We start from the raw sequence: 10,085 nt of genomic DNA on the forward strand, positions 1-10,085 counted from the left end.
AAAAAGGGGGCCATGGATATTAAAAATTATCCTCAATTGATCCAAGGAATATAAATGCATCTATCAACATACCACTTCTCTCTATATGGGTAAATTGAGCTTACCTCAAAAGGGTGGATTGAGCACCAGCAAGAGCTTGTGCTTGTCAGATATGAACTAGACAGATAAAATCTCTCTGGGTCCATAAATGTGGGTGATAGGCATATCCAAGGGCCACCTTTCGCTTAAGACATGGTGTGACGTGAGTCACTTTGGCGGGTCTGCACTAATCAGACTCGCTGTACAACCACACTGGACTCCTGGACTGGAGCCCTTCGTGTTATCCCGGTTATCCTGGGTTCTATATGTGTGGTTTGTGTTGGGGGAGTGAGGGGCTCTTTCACTTGGGACTGTAATATTTCTGAACAGTGTCCCTCAGGAAATATATAAAGCTATATTTCAGATTGCTAGGATATTGTATAAAGGGTTTTTATAGACCCTTGCTAGTGGGTTGGGGGTTTGTTATTGTTGAATACCTGCATTCCATTGTTCTATTGTTCCTGTCTGCCTTGAGTAAGCTTATTATGGGATGTGTATATTTGTGTAGATTGGCTAAGGGGGAGGGGTTGTCAGAGTGTATATCTCCTTCTGCTTTGTGTTTCAATAAACAGTTTGATTCTGGTTTGACTCCAAAACTTGTACTGTCGAGTTCTTGGGGTAACTATAGCCAGATTCACGGATCTCAAGTTCCAGAGCTTAGGAAGCAGGTTGTTGGCGGAGATACCCAGGCAGGGTGTCAGGATTCCATCACACATGGCATCAACAAAGGCTACTATATGCCCCAGGCCTGGGGCAGCCCTCTCCCCTCCCTTATCAATCACCGTGTAGTCCTCAAGATGGAGTCCACCACGAGGCAGCTCATCCCCTCATGAAAGAAGCCAACTTCCGGGTAAGATGGCGATTGAAAGGCAGGTCTCGCAGAACCGGAAGTGACATCATTGATCGTCATTTCAGGTGTATATTGCGCAGAAGTAGAAATTGGCAGCCATCAAGGTAATATTAAAGAGCAGAGTTAACCCTCTGTTCGGCGGTGCAATCTTGAAATGCCTAAAATTAACATGCAAGGCCACAACATGCCAGGAACAAATTGGCAAAGCCGCAAACACACACAACTCGAGGAAAGCAGAAAAAGGAAACTGGGAATGGGGCAGCCTGCACAAAGAGGAATAAAGCTACATGCACACTCGAGGCACAAGCCATTCCCCAGGGGTGTGCATACACAATAAAATATATTCATGGGGCCACCAATACTGTATATTCCACATCCACCATTATACACTTCACAGTGTGGCTTCAGCATGGAAAAAGAAAAGAAGGGGCATGGACCGGAGGCGTAAGCCAAACAGTTGGAGACTGTGAAATGTGGACAGTTAAAAAAAAAACATATTCAATTAATGCAATTCAAACTTGTTGTCTCATAAGGATACACCATTCATTGAACAGAACATGCGAATTACATTAGTAAATCAGCATAAAATTAAAAAACAAAAAACAAAAAAAAAAACAGTGTTTAGCATTTTTTATTTTTTTCTTATAAAGTTTAAAAGATTGTAAAGCTGATATTTTAGGCTAGCACTTCTGATGTGCTGAAAAGTTTAACATTTGCTTTAGGTAAAATAGGAAACCCATTAGTAGAGATTTTAGTAGAGTTTTAAATAGAGATTTTAACAACCATATCAGGACTGAGTAGTAATGCTAGATCTAGGCCCATATCTCATCCAATTGTAGATTCCATTACAGGCCCATATCTCATCCAATTGTAGATTCCATCACAATAGAAAATATTTTATTTGTTGAACTAAAGTTATTGCATTAAGTCTCCATTCACACTAGCACAACTTGTCAGACGACTTGGTCAGCCTGACAAGTCGTGCACCATCGCGGTCCATTGACTGCTACAGGAGCCGTTCTAATAGGAGCGAAACAAGTCGCTCCGACTTAGAAAAAGGGTCCTGTACTACTTCGGGGCGACCTGGAGCGACTTGCATAGACATTCATTTTATGAAGTCCGTGCAAGTCATGCCGAAGTCGCGCTGCACGCGACTTCACAGGTCGCCCCGAAGTCGGATCCGACATAGTGTGAACGGAGTCTAATTATTTACCCAAATCAATTAGTGGTTTATGCCTAATAGATTATCAGCCATGCATTGTAGATATTTTTTTTTGAACTTCAAGTTCCATCTGGTATTATTGGAGCTAAGCTATCATGTCAATGCGTTCAAAGCCTTTGCTATTGTGGAATGGGCTGTACTAAAAACAGATACTGTATGTTAGCGGGAATGAGATTCTGTATGACAACTGTGCTGTAGGCATCAGGGTTAATGAAGAGATGTCAGCGGAATTCCACCTGATCAGAGGGATGAGGCAGGACCCCTTTTTCTTCTTGTTTGGATTTGTGCTTGAGCACTTAGCAATTTCGTTTAGATACAGAGTGGTGCTTGAAAAAGTAACACTTAATGCGGGTGATGTATAATCTCTTGAAAATATAATTTCCAACAAATATTGCTCAATATGGATTAGGAGCTAGGGAGATGTTTCAAAAGTGACTTCCTCTGGGTGTAAAATACGCTAAGTATGAAACATACTTACATTTGTTGTATCTGCTACTTACTGATCACACTAATGAGCTGGGTATAGTCATTTTATCACACTTTAGGTATAATAATTTTAGCAGGGGTTCATTAGCTCCCGGAAATTATTTCAAGTGTTCTTCTAGTGTACAAAGGTTGAGAAGGTCTATTCTAACCATTACGTCTGTTGTCAAAGAGAATGTTGTAACTGTCTGAGGTCACTAGATGTCAATCTTTGCCTGGAAATAAGTTGGGTGTCTAATGCAGTGTTTCTCAACCTTTTTTCAGTCAATCAAGGCACCCTTTAAAATTATAGACAGTCTCGAGGCACCCAAATTCTAAAATGTAATAAACTATTCTAATAGTTTTACTTATTACATTAACATTCACACACGTAGAACACCCAATGTTAGAAGTGATTTATTCTTCCAAATCCAATACACTTTTGCCCACTGGTACTGACTGGTATTCCAGTGTTTCTCTTCTCCCTCAGTTTTTCTCTATCACTCAGCTAATGTGACCCCAGTGCAGACAGAGGGGCAGGGAAGGGTCATTGGTTGTTAGGATGCTGGCGGCTAGAAGGTTGTAATGGTGCACAAAGAAAACCTGTGGCTTTGTGTAACTAAAAAGCAGGCTTTATCCATACGCTGGCTTGTATACATATTGGGACAATTTGTAGGCATTTTGTCAAAGCACTCCTAAAGGAACCTCAAGGCACCCTGGTTGAAAAAGGCAGGTCTAGCGCATAGCACAGAAAGGTCTTAACCACTTCTGGACTGGAAGGTTTTGCCCCCTTAATGACCAGGCCAGTTAAAGCGTTACTTTAACTGACAAATGCGCCATCTTGCGACACTGTACCCTAATAAAATAGATGTCCTTTTTTCCCCACAAATAGAGCTTTCTTTTGGTGGCATTTGATCACCTGTGCCATTTTTATTTTTTGTGCTATAATCAAAACAAGAGCGAAAATTCAGAAAAAATTCTGGAAAAAAAAAACATTTTTCACTTTCTGCTATATAACATTCTCAAAAAAAAAAAAATTAAAAATCTAAATTTTTCATCCTTTTAGGCCAATTTGTATTCTGCTACATATTTTTGTTAAAAAAATCACAATAAGCATATTTTTTTTGGTTTGCACAAAAGTTATCCTGTCTACAAACTAGGGGAAAGATTTATGTCATTTTAATTTTTTTTTTTTTTACTAGTAATGTTTTTTTTTTTACTAGTAACTAGTTTTTTTTTACTAGATCTGCGATTTTTAGCGGGACTGCGACATTGCGGCAGACAGATCGGACCCCTAACTGACATAATTTGACCTTTTTTGGGGGGACCAGTGAGGTTACTACAGTAATCAGTGCTAAAAATATGCACTGTTACTGTAAAAATTACCCTGGCAGGGAAGGGGTTACCCAGGGGTGATCAAAGGGTTAAGTGTGAACCTAGGGGAGTGTTTTCTAACTGTATGAGGGAGGGACTTGTGGAATCAGCACAGAGACTTGTGATCCTAAATAGGAGGATCACAGGCTCTCTGTGTTCAATGCAGAAAGAACAATGGTCTGCTGTGTTTGCAAGAGCAGACCGTCATTCTCTCTCAGCGGGGAGCGATCACGGTTGCCCGGCGGCAATCGCGGCCACCGATCCCATGGATTGGCTTTCCCGCTTCCCAATGGGGGTGGGTGCGTGCCTCCAGCGGCGCGCACGATCCCCCAAGAGTGATCCCGCCAAACGCTGTGCAGGTACCGCGGTTCGCCCAGCCGAGCCAGCCTGCCGCAGTATATCTATGGCGGGCAGTCGGCAAGTGGTTAAGCAGTTGGACCTTTTTAAAGCCTTGTTTTGTTTTTCTTTAAAAATAACAAACATGTTATACTTACCTGCTCTGTGTAGTGGTTTTGCACAGAGCGGCCCAGATCCTCCTCTTTTCAGGTCCCCCACTGGCGCTCCTGGCCCCTCCTACCTGTTGAGTGACTCACAGCAAGCAGCTTGCTATGGGGGCAACCAACCTGAGCTGCAGCTCTGTGTGTCCTTTCAGACATGAAGCCGCAGTTCGGTCCTGCCCCCTCTTCCTCCTCATTGGCTAACTGGCTTTGATTGACAGCAGCAGATAAAGCCAATGGCGCCGCTGCTGTGTTTTAGCCAATCAGGAGGGAGATTCCCAGACCGCCGAGGCACTCGTGCACATTACTGGATCGAGATAGAGCTCAGGTAAGTATTAGAGGGGCTGAGGGGGACTGCTGCAAGCTGAAGGTTTTTTTTTTTATCGTAATGCATAGAATGCCTTTAAAACCATTTTAGGTACCTTTTATATTTACTGTAAATTGATTTAAATAAAAACATTATTGAGCAGGTACAATTTAACAGGTGCTGTATAAGGATTTATTGGACAATGTACTTGGCTACAGTGAACAATTCAGCCAATGACCCCTACATTTTAATAAAATGTTTGACATATCAAAAAGTTCACATACTCACTGTTATATTTAGATTGAATAAATCAAATTTTTAAACACAGGTAAGGGTATGTGAGCTTCATATTTCTTCCTAATACTGTACATATCTCAGTTTAGAAACTGCTTATTAGTTTGTGGTGAAATGCAAATATGTTTATAGTATTAGATAAAGATTGCTAAAAAAAAAAGAAAAAAAAAAAAAGATTGCTAATGCATAGATTGTATATATTTTTACAATTTTATAATTAACATACATATATTATAAACATAATTGCTGTAACCTGGTCTAAAACCAAATAGCTGCAAATCCATGACTGCAAAAACCACCGATGTAACTTCTTAATCAATTACATTTTGTTTTAAAGCAATATGATTGTGTACCGTAAAAAAACTGGAATTTTTCCAGATAAATTATTGTTATCAATGTTTTTCATCCTTTGATGCATTTTAGTGTTGCTCATCTCCTGTAGAGTATTTGCAGCCACTTCTATATACATGAATGTAGTCCAGTGATGACTGAAAAGCATTTCTTAAGTGGGTTTCACAATTGTGATAAAAGTCAACCTTGTAGGAGTTGTAGTGAAAAACCCTCATTTGAGTTGTAGCAAAGTTGCCTGATGTTTGTAGGTGTCCATGAATTAAGCATAGAGGTTGAGATTTTTGAAATAAATAATTTGTAGGTAAAAGAGGTTACAGTGCATTTTGTGGTATATAAGAAACTCTTCCTCAGGTTTGTGCTGAAAACAAACTGTAGTAAAAACAAAAGAGAAGAAAACTGTCACTATCTGTGGCATAAAATGATTTGCATTTATTGCTATTCAGTTGAAAGCCTATACATACTGTAGCCTATACATATATATACCTATACATACTGTATATTTACAGTTATATATAGTTATTTATATAGGCCGGGTTCAATAGTGGCAACCACCCCAGATGCATTTTCTTAATGTGGGGGAACAATGTGAGGTGAGCTGCTACTGTCCTTAAGTGATGGACCTCTTCTGTCTACTGACAGAAACTTAAAGCGGAGTTCCACCCAGTGAACGTTTTTTTAATAAAAATACCCCCGGGACAGTCAGGGCTAGTGCATTCCACAATGGCTAGCCTCTGATCTGTCATGGGTTGCACTTACCTTTTAGAAGAAATACTTACCTTGAAAATGTATTCTCCAGCGCTGCCATCTCAGGTGTGGGCAGCTTGAAGCCAGCGCGATCCTCTTCTGTGTCCTCTTCCGTCTTCTTCGGTCCTACGAGGCACTGCATCGGCCCAGCCGTCACTTCCGGTGCCGCAGCGTCATCCCTGCACAGCTTCTGGGCATGCCCAGAAGCTGTTTAGCAAGGTATGACGGCGCCTGCACCGGAACTGACGTCGGGGCCGGTGCAGGCGCATTGATTCCTGGGAGCAATGACAATCAGCTCCCAGGAATCATTGCAAGCCAGGAAGTGATGAATCGCCGTGGCCGCCAAGGGGAGGAAGAGGAAGTTAGGTGAGTAAATTTTCTTCTAAACCAGGTAAGTAAAAAAAAAAAAAAATTGTCATTATCCATTTGTTTTTCAGGTGACCCCGGGCATGAAGATGGAGGTAAGTATAATTTTAGGGTGGAACTCCGCTTTAACTTCTTCCTGTGGACATTGTCTCTCTTTGTTATGATGATTCTTCTGCTAACATGATTCTTGTAACAAGAATTCTTGTTTTAATATTTCTGGCTGCACCACAGCCACTGTGGCTTCTACTGCAGCTTCCAGATCAGTTGACTCCTCGGCTCAGCCATGGGGATTGAAGAAGCAGGGACAGTGTGTAATGTTGCTTAAGGCACTGGATCCTGCTTGGCGGCTCACGTAGTGTGTTGAGTGAGCCATAGCGTGGCATACAGGTCCAGAATGGGATCTGATCCCCTTATAATCCTGCCCACAACAAAAAAAATCTGCCAGTGGTAAGTGCAGGGCAGAAGTCTTTTAACCTCCCCGGCGGTATGATTAGGTCAGGAATTATGTACCAAAAGCGGTACAATTTTTTGATATTTATAATTTATAATATATATATTGTGACAGGAAGTCAGGTAAATCTGGGGATGTAGTCACAGAGAGGAGACACATTCCCACCTGGTTTGGAAAGTTCACCGATTACTATAGGGTGTCGGCTGCCAAAGGCAGCAGGAAGGTGTAAAGAAGTTGAAAGGCCTTCAGCTGTTCAGAATGAGGAAATGAAGTCCTCTATAATTTGTCCAGAGGAAGTCTATGGATTGCTGCCTCCTGTCGCCGTGTGGGCTGGGAGAGGAGGACAGACAGATGTGTGCCTCCCGACGCTGAGGAAGCCTGGGAGAGGAGGACAGACAGATGTGTGCCTCCCGACGCTGAGGAAGCCTGGGAGAAGGACTGCTGCCTCCTGTCGCCGTGTGGGCTGGGAGAGGAGGACAGACAGATGAGTGCCTCCCGACAAGCTGGTGAGCATGGGAGAAGACCCCCTGAAGTGATGTGCGCTAAGGAGGGTAAACAAGTGTGAAGACTACTCGAAGTGAGGTCTTGGATCATTTCTAGGTGAAAAGAAACCAATGGACATTTCCTGTGTGAAGGGGAAATCAAGTAAGACTGAAGACTTCTCAAAGGTGAGGACATGGACTGTTTTTCTATGTGAAAGAGAAAACAAACTATTTCTATGTGGAAGAAATAAAGGAATGTTTGCTGTGTGAAGAGATTATAAATGAACTATTGATGGTCTGCTGTAGGATCAGCAAAGTTTGCCAAACAGTAGGTTGGGGACAGACTCTTAGGTAGGTTCCAGTGTGAGAAGGTAGCCGCCCACAGAGGCAAGGATTTATTTTGTCTTTTATTTTATTTTGCTGGTTTTGACGCTTGCAGTCTGGTGAAGAAGAATGCATTAATAAACCAAACTGTTGTTTGCAAACACTTCTCGGCTATCTTCTTGTGAAAACGCACCCCCCAAGGGGTCATCCACGCCTACCACCGAGCTAATCCCTCACATATGGTGGAGGTATGCATCGGGCAGAAGCAGAGATCCCTGCAAAGAAGTGCATATGTTTGATGAACTTTGTCTGGTGCACGAGATTGCACAATCTATGTGTGCAGAAGCAGAGATCCTGAAAGAGAAAAAAAAAACGTGTTTTAAAGAGACAGCGGTCTCAAAATTTTTGATGAACTGTGTCTGGTGCAAGGGACTGCACAAACTGTGTGTACAGGAAAGGAGATTCTGCAAGAGAGAGAAAAAACTACTACTAAGAGACAGTGGTCTTAAAATTTTGCTGGACTTTGAAACAATTTTTTGTGGAGTGACAAAATCAAAACGCCTGAAAAATGCAAAGATAGATGAAATGAGAGACCGGATTCTATGGATGGAGGGGATGTTACCGTCTGAACGAGCCCCATCCATGCCTAAAGAGAGTCTACTAAAGAGGAAGGTTGTTGTCCCTAGCAACACTGATGAAACTGCTATGGAGACGCAGTGTGCTCAGATGAAAAGTAAACTCAAAATGGGGGAGATGCTGAAACAGCGGAGCTTTGCAGCTCAACAAAAGGCTCACCAAGAGAGCATGGCAGGCTGGAAACAGAGACGCCAGCAGCCAATGGAGGTCATCGGTTTGGAGGAAACAACTCGGTAAAGGAGGAGAGCATATTTAAAAGAAGAAAAACTTCCACAAGAGGACACAGTTTTAAATTAGAGGGGCAAAGGTTTAAAAGTAATATGAGGAAGTATTACTTTACTGAGAGAGTAGTGGATGCATGGAATAACCTTCCTGCAGAAGTGGTAGCTGCAAATACAGTGAAGGAGTTTAAGCATGCATGGGATAGGCATAAGGCTATCCTTCATTTAAGATAGGGCCAGGGACTATTCATAGGATTCAGATATATTGGGCAGACTAGATGGGCCAAATGGTTCTTATCTGCCGACACATTCTATGTTTCTATGTTTCTATGAAACCGAGTATGTGTGCAGGGCTGAGTTGGATGCCTTGCAACGGAAAATGAAAGAAAACGAACAAGCCTTGGAATTGCTTAAGATGGAGCATAGAAACTTGCAGGAAACGAATGAACTACTCAAGTCTCATGTGTCACAGTGGGAAGAAACCACTGCTCTTCTTTTGGTCGAGTTGCAAAAACGTCAAGACACTATAAAGGAGAAAGATACCATCCTCATGGAAAAGGAAATTGAAATTCAGACTTTGCAGAAGCAAAGTATGTGTGAAATGTTGGAGTTGCGTAATCAGCTGAAAAAAAGTCTTCAGTGTTTGGAAGCTACAAAAATAGACCTGCAGGGGGCGCAGGAACAGAATGTTGCTCTGAAAATGACATTGTCTCTCAGCGACAACGAGAAAAGTGAAAGAGAGGCTAAATTACTGAGTACTGTGTATGAGCTCACCACTTTGAGCAATGTGGTAGATGAATTACGTGCAAACTGTGAAAGTTGGAAAGGTGAAGCCCAACATTTCCAGCAGCAGTTAAAGGAGAAAGAAGCCTGTGTGGCAGAATTACAGTCTCATTCCCAGAAGCTAGCCAATGAGATGAAAGCTCTTATGCAGGGAAAAGGAGATTGTGAACATAAGAGGGAAAAAGTAGAGGCACAGCTTCTGGAATCGCAAGTCAAGGTGTCAGAAGGTGACCGAGTGTGTGCTAAGCTGTCAGAGAAGGCAAACCAACTGCAGGTTGAGCTGGACAATGTTACAAATCAGCTTTCTCAAGCAGACAGCAAATCCAGAGAAATTGCGGAAGATTTTTCTATTTTGGAATCGCAGCTGCAAGACACGCAGGAACTCTTACAGGAAGAGAGGTGTCAAAGGCTGAGTTTTAGCACAAAGCTCAAACAAATGGAAGATGAGAAAAATGGCTTACTGGAACAATTAAAAGAGGAGGAGGAAGCAAAGAAAAACCTATCAGAGCAAGTTGCAACATTGCAAGCTCAGATAGCGGATATGAAAAAACGCATGGAAGAAAGCGTTGGTTCATTAGAGTGTGTTGAAGATGTGAAAAAGAAGTTTGATCAGATGCTTGGTGAGGAGAAGACTGTGTCTGCA

The sequence above is a fragment of the Pelophylax lessonae genome (genome assembly GCF_965119305.1).
Source record: "Pelophylax lessonae genome assembly, chromosome: 4".
Lineage (NCBI taxonomy): Eukaryota > Metazoa > Chordata > Amphibia > Anura > Ranidae > Pelophylax > Pelophylax lessonae.